At 45.4% G+C, this 15,850-nt stretch overlaps 1 protein-coding gene across 16 annotated transcripts in view; it reads right to left on the reverse strand.

The window, feature by feature from the left end:
* The window catches only part of tenm3 (teneurin transmembrane protein 3), a 4,148,867-nt gene that overhangs the window by 2,808,090 nt on the left and 1,324,927 nt on the right, over window positions 1-15,850 (reverse strand). For all 16 annotated transcript variants that reach the window (XM_038805737.1, XM_038805738.1, XM_038805732.1 and 13 more), the window contains exon 4: window positions 3,632-3,685. The gene's annotated coding sequence lies outside the window, so the exon portion shown is untranslated. The remainder of the gene's footprint in view (window positions 1-3,631; window positions 3,686-15,850) is intronic.

A 15,850-nucleotide genomic window follows, 5' to 3' on the forward strand; every position in this document is an offset into this window, starting at 1 on the left:
GCCCGCAGCTAATGCGGCCACTAAGTCATGGCCTAAAAACAAATGAGGCATTGTAAGGTATAATTCTTTGCCATCATTTCCAGGATTCAATACGCATTTTAAAAAAATCAGATCAACATCCATTTATTCTGAAAGGATGTCAGTAAGCAGTTCTTATAATTAATACCATATAAGAATCTAAATAGCAGAAAATTATTACCAATATATCTCACAGCAGCTGAAGTGTCACAGAGTGCTATTTTTAATGCTCTGGTTAATGTGCCAGCCGAAATGCATTTGTACATTAATTTTCATGAAGTCATGAAACAGTTCAAAATGAACAGGCTGGTAAACAGTTAAAACAGTGCACACAGGAACTTTACAGGGAAAAATTAATTCACGTAGCACTGTTTCTAGAACATCAATGTTATAAATGGAAAAGAAAACTGTGCAGGTATTGGCCCATGGTGCTGCCAGTCCCCACAGGAATCAACTTCAGTTTCCGTAGCGCCAGTGGAATTTTATTTCCCTCTGCCTAAGTTCGCTCAGCAGTGAAAGTTACCATTGTGCATTTCTGATGATGAAAGAATATTCTTCACAAACAAGTTTATTTGGGCAAATTCTTCAATCACCTAAACAGGATTTGACAGTTGCACAGAAACGTGGAGATAATCAAACCTGAGATTGCTATTGAAGAGCGAGAATTGCTGATGTCACACAGCAGGTGGATCTTTTCCTGTTCCGTTCTCACAAAAGTGCTGCTTTTCGTTTTTTTCTGGAACCGTGCCTAACTTATCACTTTTTTGGCTTGCCGGTGCCTTATCAACGGCTTGATTTAGATGACTGATGATATGGGTCCCATCTAACCTGTTGGCAACCTAACCTAATGACTCCTTGCTATTTTGTTCTCCCTTCATTTTGTTTCATGATTCCAGATGTCAAGGCGGTGTGTCAGACTTACAAGTCCAGTGATGATATCTCACAAGAAACTCAGCCACGCAAGGATCTGCTGCCTCATTTAGATTCCAATGGGTCTCCAATCAGGGATTCTTCAACCACTCACCACACCCTGCCCCAGAAGAATTAGCTTTGCTCTTAGATCATAGAATATCCAGTGCAGAAGGAGGCCATTCGGCCCATCGAGTCTGCACCAGCTCCTGGAAAGAGCACCCTACCCAAGGTTAACACCTTCACCCTATCCCCATAACCCAGTAACCCCACCCAACACTAAGGGCAATTTTGGACACTAGGGGCAATTTATCATGGCCAATCCACCTAACCTGCACATCTTTGGACTGTGGGAGGAAACCGGAGCATCCGGAGGAAACCCACGCACACACGGGGAGGATGTGCAGACTCCGCACAGACAGTGACCCAAGTCAGAATCGAACCTGGGACCTTGGAGCTGTGAAGCGATTGTGCTATCCACAATGCTACCGTGCTGCCCTACAATTCTGCACTGAACTTCCATTTCAAATTATTTGTATATGAAGATAACATGGAAATAAAAATTATATGCCACGAGCACAACAAAGTGATATCACAAAGCACTTTTCAGTGGAGTATCTTCAGATATGAAAGGAATACATGTCTTTTATAAATTGAAAACGTAGTCATTATCCCAGTGTGGGAGGTATTTGCAATTGGTGAACATTTCTGCTTACACATCAGATGCAAATGCCATGGGGATGCATTGTGTGTGCAACTGCTGATATTTTCAACTGTAATTTTTACACTACTATATATGACAAGAAGTAAAATCTGTCATCGTTAGCCATGTGGTACATCAAATATCTTACAAAGTGAGTTAGGCATTGTTTATTAGCCAGTCAGACTCAAAAGTAAAGCTATTTATCATTATATCTAAGATAGTTACAAAGGTTCCAAAGTCCTTGTAGTGATCTGTACATACATCTGCACATACACCAGGGACTGCAGACAGATGTAACAGCCACAGCATCACTAGAGGGCATCAGAGACGGGTATAAAGGGTCCAGCCCAAGGCAGGATCCGCCTCTTTCAGAAGCACAGGTCTAGTGAGCAGCAGCAGACAGAGACAGCTCAGCATAGGCAGTTTACTTTAGCTTCACTGGCCATACCTCTTGACTGTATTGTATCTAGTTAAGCTCTTGGAAACAGAACAAACCCACTGAATAAAGTATTTGTGTTAACTGGAAGTCTACAATCTTTATTCAGACTTAGAGAATAACATAGTCCTCTTAGAAGAATGAACGAGGGAGCACGCAGAAGAAATATCCACTCGGCTGAAATGATATTCAATGCTTCAGTATATAGACATATATGTATGAGTGAAGACAGTATGGACTGTTCTCAGTGCTCAAGCAAACTCCTAACAGTCTATATCCTGGCTCATACCAGAAGAATGGCTATTCATATGAGTTGCTCATGCCCATGAACCTGCGCCTCATGACAGGTCAGCTCTTTCGTACATTGAAGAGAGCAAAAAGAAACGACTGCAATGTGAGGCTTGCACCTATTGCTGTGTAAAATGTGTTTCTATGGTTTAATCATATGTTATCTTCAGAGCTTATGCAGCCCTTTAGACCTTCCCATGAGTTCAGAATCTGTAGGTGTCCCAGTTCTACCATTCAGGGCAGTTATAGTTTCGACAGCTATTCTTGATGGCTTAAAATGGTGGGAAAGGTCAACAAGTGTGGACATCTTGTCCCAAAGTATTCTTACGCTTTAGATATGCTTGGGCAAAAGGCAATTATATTCAATTATTCAAAGCAAAACAATTGTCACTAAAGTTTGGCAAAGAATAAAGTGACATGGGATTTGCTTTAGAAATTCTGGTGTAGGCAGTGTCATAAATTGACTTCAATTAAAGTAAGAAAGCCCAGCAAAATGAGAATGTGATTCTGTACATTTTTCGTGTCACTGCACAGATTATTTCAACTTTGCTGCTGAATTCTTGCATCATCATTTTTTTTTTTTTTAAAAGCATTTCTCAGAACAGTTTTGGGCGAAGGTACCTTCCCTCTCTCACTGCACCCCTTCCCCAATAATCTAGCAGAAAGCAATGAGTGAAACTGGGATTTGTATTGCCCACCAGTCTAGGAAAGCCTTTCCCAAGTAAACCGTCTTCGTGTAGGTGTCTGGAGGTAGAATTCTGTCAAGTTATTTGACTAGTTTATCATAATCATGGGCCAAATCCTATATTTTGAACACTGACTACATCCACATAGCGTTCAGCTGGTGGCATTTGGCATATAAGGGCTACGATACCATGACATAGGGACAGTGATTCCAATTCTGATGGCACTTGGATGAGGTAATTTAAGACAGACCTAGGGGGTAGATATTTATGCATTCCTCATTGGCAGAGCTTAGCAGTGCAGCAGAGGGTACATTGGCAGAAGTCTGCAAACCTTTCCTAATCTTTAGTTATTAAATATATTGTTCAATATTTTATCAGCAATCCAAAAGTGTTTCTCACTGCACTGTAAATCAATTTTTCCACTGCCTCACGAGGGTATAAAACCAGATTATAAAATTAACAATTTAGTTCAAGAAAGAATACTAATAAACCTTCTAACAGAATGAACACTTGTTTACCTGTAAACACAATGAAAACAGTAACGGAAAACAAAACGCTTAAATTGCTCTGAGAACAAAGGAATAGACTCACGGTTGTTGCCTGGCATCAACCCCAGATTCCCCAAACTGTTATTGACTTGAGTGCCTGTTGAAAGAAAGTCAAGATATTGAAGCAATCAGGAGCAAAATATGTTATAAAAATTCTTTCTAACCTATACATATTGCTTTATCTGTGAGGGGTTTAGCCATTATATTGCCAGCTGCCCTCTCCCATCCTCACTGTACCACACTTGACAACTTTTTTCTTTGCAGCATCTCATTGGTTGCAGGCTAGACAGGGCTGAAACAAGGGTTTTGTGCAGGAAGGCCACACAAGCATCGAGAAGAAAAAGACAATCAAGTTGAGCCTCATGGTTAAAATACAAGCAACTGAAACCTTCCATACACGGGGCAATGGATTCTCCGCTGCTTGCCGCCTTTACCGGTCCATCAGAGAGTCAACTGGAGGCCTAAAAACAGGCCCAATGCCTCCACTAGCAGTGGCAGTGGATGCCCTGTGCCAGCTGAAAGATGCAGATGGGTCATCTGTATCCATCTACATCTGATTAAGGGTTGAAAACCCAATTCTCCAGCCCCCTGTGATGCTCCAGTCCTCTCAGCCGGAATTCACGTGGGCGCAAATTGGTGCAGGTATTTTCAAGCATGGCCTTGATGTAGTGGATGCTGTGGTGTGTCAAGTAGGTCAGTACCTAATGGAGATGCCCCCCCAATGGAAGGCCTCCCTCCCACACATAATGGAAATTCGGTCCCCATGCATGTCCCCACCCCACCCTTGCAGCTCCCCACCCCCGTCAAAGCTCCATCAGAGACACCGCCCCCCCCCCCCCCCCCCCCCCCCCACCACCACCAGAGACACCCAAAAGAGTAGGAACCTAATTCAAATACATTTTAATATACTGAGCGAAACCCCCGCCACGTGATCTCCCCTTACTGATTATTCGTGCGACAGGTTCTGGAAAAGGAGTGGTGCAAAAGTAAGTATAACTCCCGGTAGGAGAGGGGCATGCCAAGGCAGTGCAGTGGCACTGTTCCCTGGCACTGACCTCTGGCATTGGAACATGTCAATGCCAATTCTGCAGTACCAACACATCCATGGGGCAGTGCCAGGGCTGGAGCTCCACTGGGGGCGGGGTTTGTGTTATTGTTGTTGTGGGTGCGGAGCCCTCAATTCTGATGCATGGGGTGGTGGTGGTAAGAGCCTCCGATGCTGATATTGGAGTTGGGAAGAGGCGTCAGCCCCTACTGCTTGTGTTGGGGTGGGGGGGGGGGGGGGTGGGAGGGGGAGGTTGGGGTGGTCCTCCGTTTCCTTTTGGGGGGGGGGGGGTTTGGGAGAGCTTTATTTTCTGATGCTGATCAGGGTTCCACAATCTCTGTGGAGCTAGCCTCGCCGGTTCTATCAGGCCCCACCCTGCCACAATGATGGCATGAACCATGAATTTTATTTTTCAGAGAGGTTCGCAACCTGGACCAAAAACTTGGCTCTGCAGCTGGAGAGCTACACGCTGGATTTCAGTCAGAGTCAGGCACTTTGAAAAAATATGGGAAAATCGAGCCCATTAACCCTGGGCGGAATTCTCCAACCGCCCCGCCGGGTCAGAGAATCACCGGCGGGCCGCGCGAATCGCGCCACGCCGCCCCGATGCCGACACGCGATTCTCCGCAGAGTGGAGAATCGGCGCCACTGGGGCCCACGTGGTCGGCACGGCGCCGGTCTGGGTATATGCTGACTCTCTGGCCCGGGCCGGCGCGCCGATTCTCTGGTCCGGATGGGCCAAGCGGCCATCACCAAAAAGTCGATCCCGCCGACACTGTTTTAACAACTTCTGAGCCGGCGGACCTCAGTGCTGATGGGTCCGGGGGCGGCCTGTGTGGGGGAGGTGGGTTTGACCCGGTAGAGGGGAGGGCCTCCGTAGTCGCCTGGCCCACGATCGGGGGGCCTCCTTTCCTCTGCACCGGCTCCTGTAGCCCTGCGCGATTTGGTGTCGGGGCCGGCGTGGGGAAGAAGGACACAGTGCATGTGCTAGTTGGCGCTGGCCCAACTGCACATGCGCGGACTCTGCGGCGCCGGGTTCACACTAGGATCGGCATCTGGAGCGGCGTAGGCCACTCCAGCGCCGTGCTACCCCACTGTAGCCCGGAGAATCAGGTCTCAGAACGGGCGCCGACACTCGCGTTTTTACGCCGGCGTTGGCACTTAGTCGTCCGATGGGAGAATCGCCCCCAAATCTCTCTATAGGTGCTGGCCGACCTGGTGAGTTTTTCCAGCACTTTCTATTTTTTTTTCAGATTTTCAACGTATTCAGTATTTTGGCTTTCGGCCAATGGTGGGCAGACCTGCAACCCATCAGACATCTGAGTACAGCCCATGAGACATTTGGTTGACCACTGCCCATGTTCAGTGTTGCCAGATTCAACTGGTTTCCATTCGCATAGTTTTTTTCCTGCACGTAAAGAAAGCGTAAGTGAAGTATGTTTTGTTATGCTCTTGACGTAGCATAAGCTGCTTCCTTGATATGCACTCTGACAAAGGAAGGTTCAGACTTGGAGACAGCTTTAACACATTTATTAAACTGTTAATGATTCTCCTACTTGGATTCGACTCTCCTGTTAATCCTGCTATAGCTACTCAGACTGACAAACCAGTCTGCTACAATCCACGTGGTGGGTGTGATGTGCTTCAAATCAACCCTGTGTACTCACTGAGTGACTCCACTGGAAAGAGAAAGATCATGTGTGCTGTGTCCTTATATATGGGTTGGTGTAATGCCCCCCTGTGGTAGTATCACCTCTGTGTGTGTCGTGAATGCCCATTGGTCGTGTCCTATCTTAATGGCCTATTGGTTGAATGTCTGTGTGTCATGTCTCTGGTGCTCCCTCTGGTGTCTATCTAGTCTATGTGTATTTACATTAACCCCTGTATTGTGTATTTATAGTGATGCATATCACCACAAAGTGCGGCGCATGCTGATTGCACGCAACATTGATTGTGAGAGCCCTGCATTCCCTCTGGGTCCAATTAAAGCAGAAATACTTACTTTGCTTATACCATTTTAACTTGATAGTTCTATTAATATGTGAATGATTAAGCCTTTTCTGTAACTCGTTAAGCATATTTTGCACGCGTTAAATGTAGTCAATCTTATTCATGGGGTCATGGTTAGTGGACATGCCCAATTTTGATCTTGCAATCCACTGACATGAAGGAGGACCCCTTATCCAGCCAACTCACCAGACTAGGTTGCCTATCACTGCGCTGGAATGCCACACCTCTTGCATTGTATAAACATTTCAGCCAAGTCAACAAAATGAATTAACAGATGCGATGACTGCCCCTAACCAGCTGTGGGCAAAGGCCAGCTGTTTGTAACTCCTAATCTCTAATGTGGTGCTAATGACACCACTGTTACCCGCCCTGAAGTACAATGGGTTTCAATCAGGGGCCTTGCTAGCCCAACAGCTCAAGCCAAAGCCACCCTGTCACATGACTGAGACATTGAGCTGTTTGAACTTCAATTATACTGTTTTTAACGTTTGGCTTCACTCACTGTCTGACCTCAGAAGAGAAGTAGGATTCCAGGCAATCAGACTTTCTTTTTCAATCATTTTACCATCGATCAGGTAGCAGCAGAAAGAGCTCCATCCAGGTAACTTGCCTGGTCCATATCTGCACTGTGATCCACTAGGACATTGTACGTTCTGCATTTGAGCTTCAAGACTAATTCATTTGTATGTGTCTTCTCCAACACTGGAAGTCCTTGCTTCTGGAAAGACAGGTCTGCCTGCAACAGTGAGCCTGCTATCCACTGAAGGAATGCACCATTGGTCTATTGTTTCTGGACACTGATCTCACTTAAAACCATAATTCTAAGGCCCTGACCCCTTTCTTCCCCTTCTCTCTCTTCTGTTGTATGAATGCAAAACGGGCAGATGTTGCAAAACCTCTTTCCCGGGCTTTGTGTGGAAAAAAAATCAACCCTCTTAATTTATTTAATCTCGAGTTTGCGGTGAGATTATTAATAGAGGATTAGAACAGATCCAAACTGAAAGGTTGGGAAATACGCTGCCACTAATTAAGGGGGAAATTAGAAATCAAAAGCACCTTCTGCTTACATACAGATAATAAGAGTAGAAATCAGGGCTGTTTAAATTAATACCCCTGCCCATCCATAACCGTAATAAAATGTTATTGTTTATTGTGAGGTAAATTGAACACAAAAAATAGGGATATTTCAACAGTAAGAGGAAGCCTCCATTAAACCTCTGTGCGCAACCTCTATGGCTTCAGCTTTGTTTGTATTAGTCTAGAAAGAGATAATACAACACAGACTAGAGTGCGTTATAAGAAAAACATCCTTAAATAATGCCAAGGCAATGCATGAGGATGCTGACATTAATTTGTTAGAGCACAGCAATGAGCAGTGACAGAGCTGATGTGAATACCGAACTGTGTGTAGAAATGGTTTAAGATCACAGAGTTTAGTTATTAATTGCAGTTTGTGAAGGATAGAAACAGGGAGGCCAGCAAGGGAAGCATTATAATGTCACAACTTTCCAGACGACAAAAGATTTCACCAGCGGTGGAGAGGGGGAGGGATAAAATCGAACAATGTAATTTTGAGGAGTTACACAGTATGTGAGAAAACTGAAAAGAATAGGCATTCTTTGAATTAAGTGAAAACTGGTTGAAACATTTCTCCTCAGCTTTCATGTTGGGCTATTCTGAATGGATTTCTCGTTGAATGGAAATGGTTTCATTGTTCAACTGCTCCTGTTTGGGGACCCAGCATCATGCACATGTTACTGCTTTTTATTTTTAAGTATCTGGATGCATCTCATATTCCAGCCCTAAAATTAAATCATCAGCGAATGATTACTTGTTGAAAATGCTGAAGACATCTTGATTCAATATGTAAATTCTGGATTTAAATGCTGCTTTTCACTACCACTGGATGTCTTGAAGTGCTTTACAGCCAATTAAGCACTTTTGAACTGTAATCACTTTTATAATGGGTGAAGCTCGAAAGCTAATTTGCCCACAGCAAACTCCCACAAATATGATAATGATCGCATCATCGTTACTTTTTTCACGACGCTGATTGAGGAATAAATATTGGTGAGGATACCAGGGATATCTGCCCTGCTGTTTGTTCAAATAGTGCCCTGGGATCTTCGACACAAGCAGGCTGAAGGGACCTCAGTTTCACATCTGATCTGAAAGAGGACAACTCCACTGGTACAATTTTCCAGACAGACAGGTGTGGATGGAATTGAACCTGGGTCTCTGGTGCTGCGGGGCAGCAATGCTAACCACTGTGCCACCGTGACGCCCTTTCCTAAAAAGACACTCACAGCAGGTGGCTTGTTACTGCATAATGATCGTAGGGATTGGAAATAGATTGAAAACAATACCATACAGCTCAGGGGCAAAAGAACAAACAAGAAATGACAGCCTTTATTAATATGTTTTGATACATTTAAGTGCAAGGTCTCAAGCGTGGCAGTTGCATGCTTGGTGCAAGACATTTTTTTAGATTTAGACTTTTGGAGATTTACCATGAGATGAGACTGATGTGCTGGGAATATAAGGTGGCTTCTGATGCTGCATGGTGTAAGTCTGAAGCTGATGTATGGAGAATTGGGCTGCATCAAAGGTTTTGTGAGCTTTGTGGCTTTTGTACCTCATCCTCCATGTGCGGGAAAATGGAGATATTCAGTGGATAAACTTCCATTTTGTTATCCTTTGTCTACCTGCTGCTCCTTATTTGCCACAGGAATGTAATTATTAGGGAACCACCCATTCTTGCCTGTACTGGTAACACAACTGAAACACCGATTTCGGACTATCGCTATGTATCTTAATCAGGAGCCAGAAATTTTTATTGCAAAACATAATAGCTAAATAATAATGCGGCAAACTGTTGCAATGACAACTGGCATTCTTGGAATAACCTGACATTACAATGCTCTTGTTATATTTTTGATTTAGCTTTTGAAATCCTGTCAGTGCTGAAAGGATTACTCTAATCCTCGCGACCCCAGTTCCAATCATTAATAATACATGTTTTTTGTGGCAATTTAAAATCCTGCTGGTGACCTAATTTAGACACAGAGCATTGCTCTGCCAATGAAATATGCACCTCGAGGCCACTGATGTGTTATGAAAGATTGTGGCACTCCAAAAATTCATTCAAAATTTAATACTGTGGTACAGCAACAATCATATCTACAATAATATAGTGTCGTGCTTCGTTGTATATGCATGAACTTGTCTTCTGTTTCACTTCAAAGTTCCAGGTATACTGACTTTGAATTATCTCACAAGCTGTCATTCTACCATCTTGAGGGTGTTGCGCCATTTCGTACCTTGCTTCCCAAGTTCCTTCGGAAGGTTGACGCCGGGGATTTTTGAGTTTGTCCGCTTCTCGTCAATCCCCTTTTCTTTATTCATGCATGGAATGTGGGCAGCAGTCAGTGGCAAGGCCAGCATTTGTGGCCCATTGCCAATTGCCGTTGAGAAGGTGCTGGTGAGTTGCCGCTTTCAAACACTGAAGTCCATTTGGGAATTCTGTAGCAGTTTGGCCTAAAGGAGTGGCTTGCGTGGCCATTTCAGAGAGAGGGCAGTTAACCACATTAATGTGGGTCTGGACTCACAAGTAGGCCGGAGCACCGAAGGACAGCAAATTGCCTTCCCTGAAGGGGACGAGCAAACCAGGCGGGTTTTTAACAACAATAGTTACTCCATCACTGAGACCAGCTTTCAATTCTAGTTTTTGTTTGTTGTTAATTAATTGAGACTATTGATTAAATTGAAATTCCACCAGAATTGGCGGCGCCTCTGGATGACCAGTGACATTACCACCATGCCACCGTCTCCCAACTCTTATGAGACAAGCAGGCACATTGGGAAAAACGTTCTGGGATATAAATTTCCATGATATCAGACAGCTATGACTTTAAACAGTAATGCCTGCCATCAGCCTCCACTCCCTCAAACAATTCTGATGTCCGTCACTGAGTTGTAATTTTGCTTGTATTTTGTATTGCTGCAAGGAAAAGTGGGAAATTTACCATGACAACAAAATGTATCTATGTAATGCCAGAAACATGGTAAAACCTCCAAGCTCCTTCACAGAAGCATTATCAAACCAAATGTGACACCGGGCAACACAAGTAGATATCAAGGCAGATCAAAGAGGTCAGTTTTCAGGTACATCATAAAGGAGGAAAGAGGGGGAGAGAGGTGAGAAGGTGCAGGAGACACATCTAGATCTTAATAATAATAATCTTTATTCGTGTCAAAAGGTGGCTTACATTAACACTGCAATGAAGTTCCTGTGAAAATAAAGTCGCCACTCTCAGGCGTTTGTTCGTGTACATCGAGGGAGAATTCAAAATGTCCAATTCACCTAACAAGCACGTCTTTCGGGACTTGTGGGAAGAAACCGGAGCACCCAAGAGCAAACCCACACAGACACAGGTTAGAACGTGCAGACTCCAAACCTGGGACGTTGGAGCTGTGAAGCAACAGTGCTAACCACTGTGCTACCATGCTGCCCATCTTAGGACCGAGGCTGGAGTAAGTAAGATGGTGTAAACGTCAGGAAATGTTTACTGTTATGACTAACCACTTGCAGAGAATGGACTGGTTGACATTTGGTCCACCAGAAGGAAGCCATGTATCAAAACCAACCCCGATAAGAACAAAAGACAACGGAGCTAGAATTGGCACTTTGGACACATTGAGCCTGCCATTCAGTAAGATCATGGCTGATCTTCTCCCTCAACTGTACCTTCCTGCATCAACCTCTGTGTCTCTTGATTCTCATGATTTCCAAAAATCTATTGATCCCTGACTTGTCCCAAGTTAAAGTCCAACAGGTTTGTTTCAAACACTAGTTTTTGGAGCGCTGCTCCTTCCTCAGGTGAATCATCTTCACCTGAGGAAGGAGCAGTGCTCAGAAAGCTAGTATTTGAAACAAACCTGTTGGACTTTAACCTGGTGTTTTAAGACGTCTTACTGTGCTCACCCCAGTCCAATGCTGGCATCTCCACTTCATGAAATATAGTCAACACAGCTCTCTGCGATACCGAATTCCAATGATTCCTAAATCCTTGAGTGAAGAAGTTCCTTTGCACTTCAGTTCTTAATGGCTGACTCCATGCTAAGGCCAGTGAAAACCCAGATTGGCAACACTTCTGTTTAACAGATATGGAGCGTCCAGTTTCCTAACGCGTGGACACAGACAAGCAGAGTAGTCATGACAACTGGAATGTAATATTGAGAGATAAGAGGCGATGCATTTTGACAAAAGGAACAGAGAGAGAGGCAATCTAAAATTAATGCCACAATTCGTGAGAATGTGAAGGATCCTGGGAATGCATTGGCATGAATCTTTGAAAGTAGGAGGACATGCAGTGTGAGACTGCTTAACAAAACATATGTGATCTTGGGCTTCACAAATAGAGATATCGAGGGGGATTTTCTGTGTTGCGTGGTTCTCAGAGTTGGGAGGTGGCCCGATGTTGGGCGGCACTGGAACCAGGAGATCCCAATGGAATTTGCTTTGAATCCACCCAACGCCGTTAAGAAACCACACTTTTTCACAGCCCTTGCTGCTTACGTTTAAAGGCCCAAGTTTAAAGGTCCAGCTGCTTATGTTTAATGTGATGGTTAGTGAATGAATGAGTGAATGGATGGGGTGGGTATGATAGTGAGATAAGTGAGTCAGGTGTCAGCTTGGTAGGACGGTGAGTAGGGAGGGTGATAGGTGGGTAAGGTGGCAGATGGATAGGGTGGCAGGTGGGTGACGTGGTCTGTGTATAGGTTGGCAGGTGGGTAGGGTAGCAGGTGAGTTAAAGGGGCATCCCCCAGGATTCCCGATGGCAATTGCACCTCACGAGATCTAAACAGATCTCATAGACGTCATGATCTGGGTCCCTCCTGTCTTGCAAGGCTAAGTGAGGTTAAGAATCTATTTAGCCATGCTCGTGGTGGTTCTAATAGCCACCGAGCATCAATCGGCCTCACTGAGGACACCCCAGCTGAGCACAGTTCAGTGCTGGTCCCCACAAACAGGGACTGGGCAGAACGGTAGCTGGAGGAGGGTTCAGGAGCCCCAGGTGATCAGAGGTCCCTGAATGGTTAGCTTCTGGGTGGAATCTTGGCACTGCTGATGCCATCTGTGCACCTAGGCACTGCCAGAATTGCACCCTGATAGTGGCACCATGGCACCCTGGCAGTGCCACCAGAGTGTCAGCCTGGCACTGTCAGTTGCCCATGTGGTACTGGCAGGAGCACCATCAAGGTGCCAAGCTAGCAGTGCCAAGGTGCCAGACTGGTATTTTGACCACACGGGGATCAGGCCAGAGGGTGCCCTGCCCACCTGCCCATGTGAGGTGGGGTGCGGAGGAAGGTCTCGATGACCCCTTTATAGGTGAGTTGGGGCTTAGGGGCGGGGGGGGGAGGGGGTGGGGGGGGGGGGGGGACGGTTGTTTCATTGTAGAATCGAGTGATTATTCTTCATTCAAAGAATGAAGATAGATGGGTGACGGTGACAGGGGCTGAAAGGAAGAAGTCAGTACAGGGATCCCCTGTGGTCGTTCCCCTTAGTAACAAGTATACCGCTTTGGATACCGGTGGGGGGGAACGACCATGGGGTACAGGTCTCTGGCGCAGAGTCTGTCCCTGTTGCTCAGAAGGGAAGGGCGGAGAGGAGTAGAGCATTAGTTAGGGGGATAGATAGGAGATTCTGTGGGAACGAGAGAGACTCGCGTTTGGTGTGTTGCCTACCAGGAGCCAGGGTCCATGATGTCTCGGATCGTGTTTTCTGGATCCTTGTGGGGGAGGGGGAGCAGCCCCAAGTCGTGGTCCACATAGGCACCAACGACATAAGTGGGAAAAGGGATATGGATGCAAGGCAGGAATTCAGGGAGCTCGGGTGGAAATTTAGAGCTAGAACAAACAGAGTTATTATCTCTGGGTTGTTACCCATGTCACGTGCTAGCGAGATGAGGAATAGGGAGAGAGAACAGTTCAACATGTGGCTGCAGGGATGGTGCAGGAGGGAGGGTTTCAGATAACTGGACAATTGGGGCTCATTCTGGGGTAGGTGTGACCTCTACAAATGGGATGGTCTACACCTGGACCAGAGGGGTACCAATATCCTGGGCGGGGGGGGGGGGGGGGGGGGGGGAATTTGCTAATGCTCTTTGGGAGGCTTTAAACTAATTCAGCAGGGGATTGGGAACCTGAATTGTAGCTCCAGTATATAGGAGGTTGAGAGTAGTGAGGTAATGAGTAAGATTTCAAGGTTGCAGGAGTGTACCGGCAGGCAGGAAGGTGGTTTAAAGTGTGTCTACTTCAATGCCAGGAGTATCCGGAATAAGGTGGGTCAACTTGCAGCATGGGTTGGTACCTGGGACTTCAATGTTGTGGCCATTTTGGAGACATGGCTAGAGCAGGAACAGGAATGGTTGTTGCAGGTTCCGGGGTTTCGGTATTTCAGTAAGCTCAGGGAAGGTGGTAAAAGAGGGGGTGGGGTGGCATTGTTAGTCAAGGACAGCATTACTGTGGCAGAAAGGACGTTTGATGAGGACTCATCTACTGAGGTAGTATGGGCTGAGGTTAGAAACAGGAAAGGGGAAGTCACCCTGTTGGGAGTTTTCTATAGGCCTCTGAAAAGTTCCAGAGATGTAGAGGAAAAGGATTGAAAAAATTATTCTGGATAGGAGGGAAAGTAACAGGGTAGTTCTTATGGATTACTTAAACTTTCCAAATATTGACTGGAAACGCTATAGATTGAGTACTTCAAATGGGTCCGTTTTTGTCCTGTGTGTGCAGGAGGGTTTCCTGACACAGTATGTAGATAGGCCAACAAGAGGTGAGGCCACACTGGATTTGGTACTGGGTAATGAACCAGGACAGGTCCTAATTTTGGAGGTAGGTGAGCACTTTGGTCATAGTGACCACAATTCAGTTATGTTTACTTTAGTGGTGGAAAGGAATAGGTATATACTGCAGGGAAAGAGTTATAGCTGGGGGAAAGGCAATTATGATGCAATGAGGCAAGATTTTGGATGCATAGGTTGGAGAAGGAAATTGCAGGGAATGGGCACAATTGAAATGTGGAGCTCGTTCAAGGAACAGCTACTGCGTGTCCTTGATAAGTATGTACCTGTCAGGCAGGGAGGAAGTGGTCGAGCGAGGGAACCGTGGTTTACTAAAGTAGTTGAATCACTTGTCAAGAGGAAGAAGGAGGCTTATATAAAGATGAAACATGAAGGTTCAGTTAGGACGCTCGAGAGTTACAAGTTAGCTAGGAAGGACCTAAAGAGAGAGCTAAGAAGAGCCAGGAGGGGACATGAGAAGTTTTTGGCTGGTACGATTAAGGTAACCCTAAAGCTTTCTATAGGTATGTCAGGAATAAAAGAATGACTAGGGTAAGAGGAGGACCAGTCAAGGGCAGTAGTGGGAATTTGTATGTGGAGTCCGAGGAGATAGGAGAGGTGCTAAATGAATATTTTTTGTCAGTATTCACGCAGGAAAAATAAAATGTTGTCAAGGAGAATACTGAGATACAGGCTACTAGACTAGAAGTGCTTGAGGTTCATAAGGAGGAGGTGTTTGCAATTCTGGAAAGTGTGAAAATAGATAAGTCCTCTGGACCGGATGAGATTTATCCTCACATTCTCTGGGAAGCTAGGGAGGGGATTGCTGAGCCTTTGGCTTTGATCTTTATGTCATCATTGTCTACAGGAATAGTGCCAGAAGACTGGAGGATCGCAAATGTTGTCCCCTTGTTCAAGAAGGGGAGTAGAGACAACCTTGGTAACTATAGACCAGTGAGCCTTACTTCTGTTGTGGGCAAAGTCTTGGAAAGGATTATAAGAGATGGGATATAAGACAGGAAGACAGAGTACTGGGCTAATGGTAAGATTCTTGGTAGTGTGGATGAGCAGAGAGACCTCGGTGTCCATGTACATAGATCCCTGAAAGTTGCCTTAAGAAGGCGTACAGTGTGTTAGCTTTTATTGGTAGAGGGATTGAGTTTTGGAGCCATGAGGTCATGTTGCAGCTGTACAAAACTCTGGTGCGGCCGCATTTAGAGTATTGCATGCAGTTCTGGTCACCGCTTTATAGAAAGGATGTGGAAGCCTTGGAAAGGGTGCAGAGGAGATTTACCAGGATATTGCCTGGTATGGAGGGAAGATCTTATGAGGAAAGGTTGAGTTACTTAAGGCTGTTTTCGTT

The sequence above is a fragment of the Scyliorhinus canicula genome, chromosome 8, assembly GCF_902713615.1.
Source record: "Scyliorhinus canicula chromosome 8, sScyCan1.1, whole genome shotgun sequence".
NCBI lineage: Eukaryota > Metazoa > Chordata > Chondrichthyes > Carcharhiniformes > Scyliorhinidae > Scyliorhinus > Scyliorhinus canicula.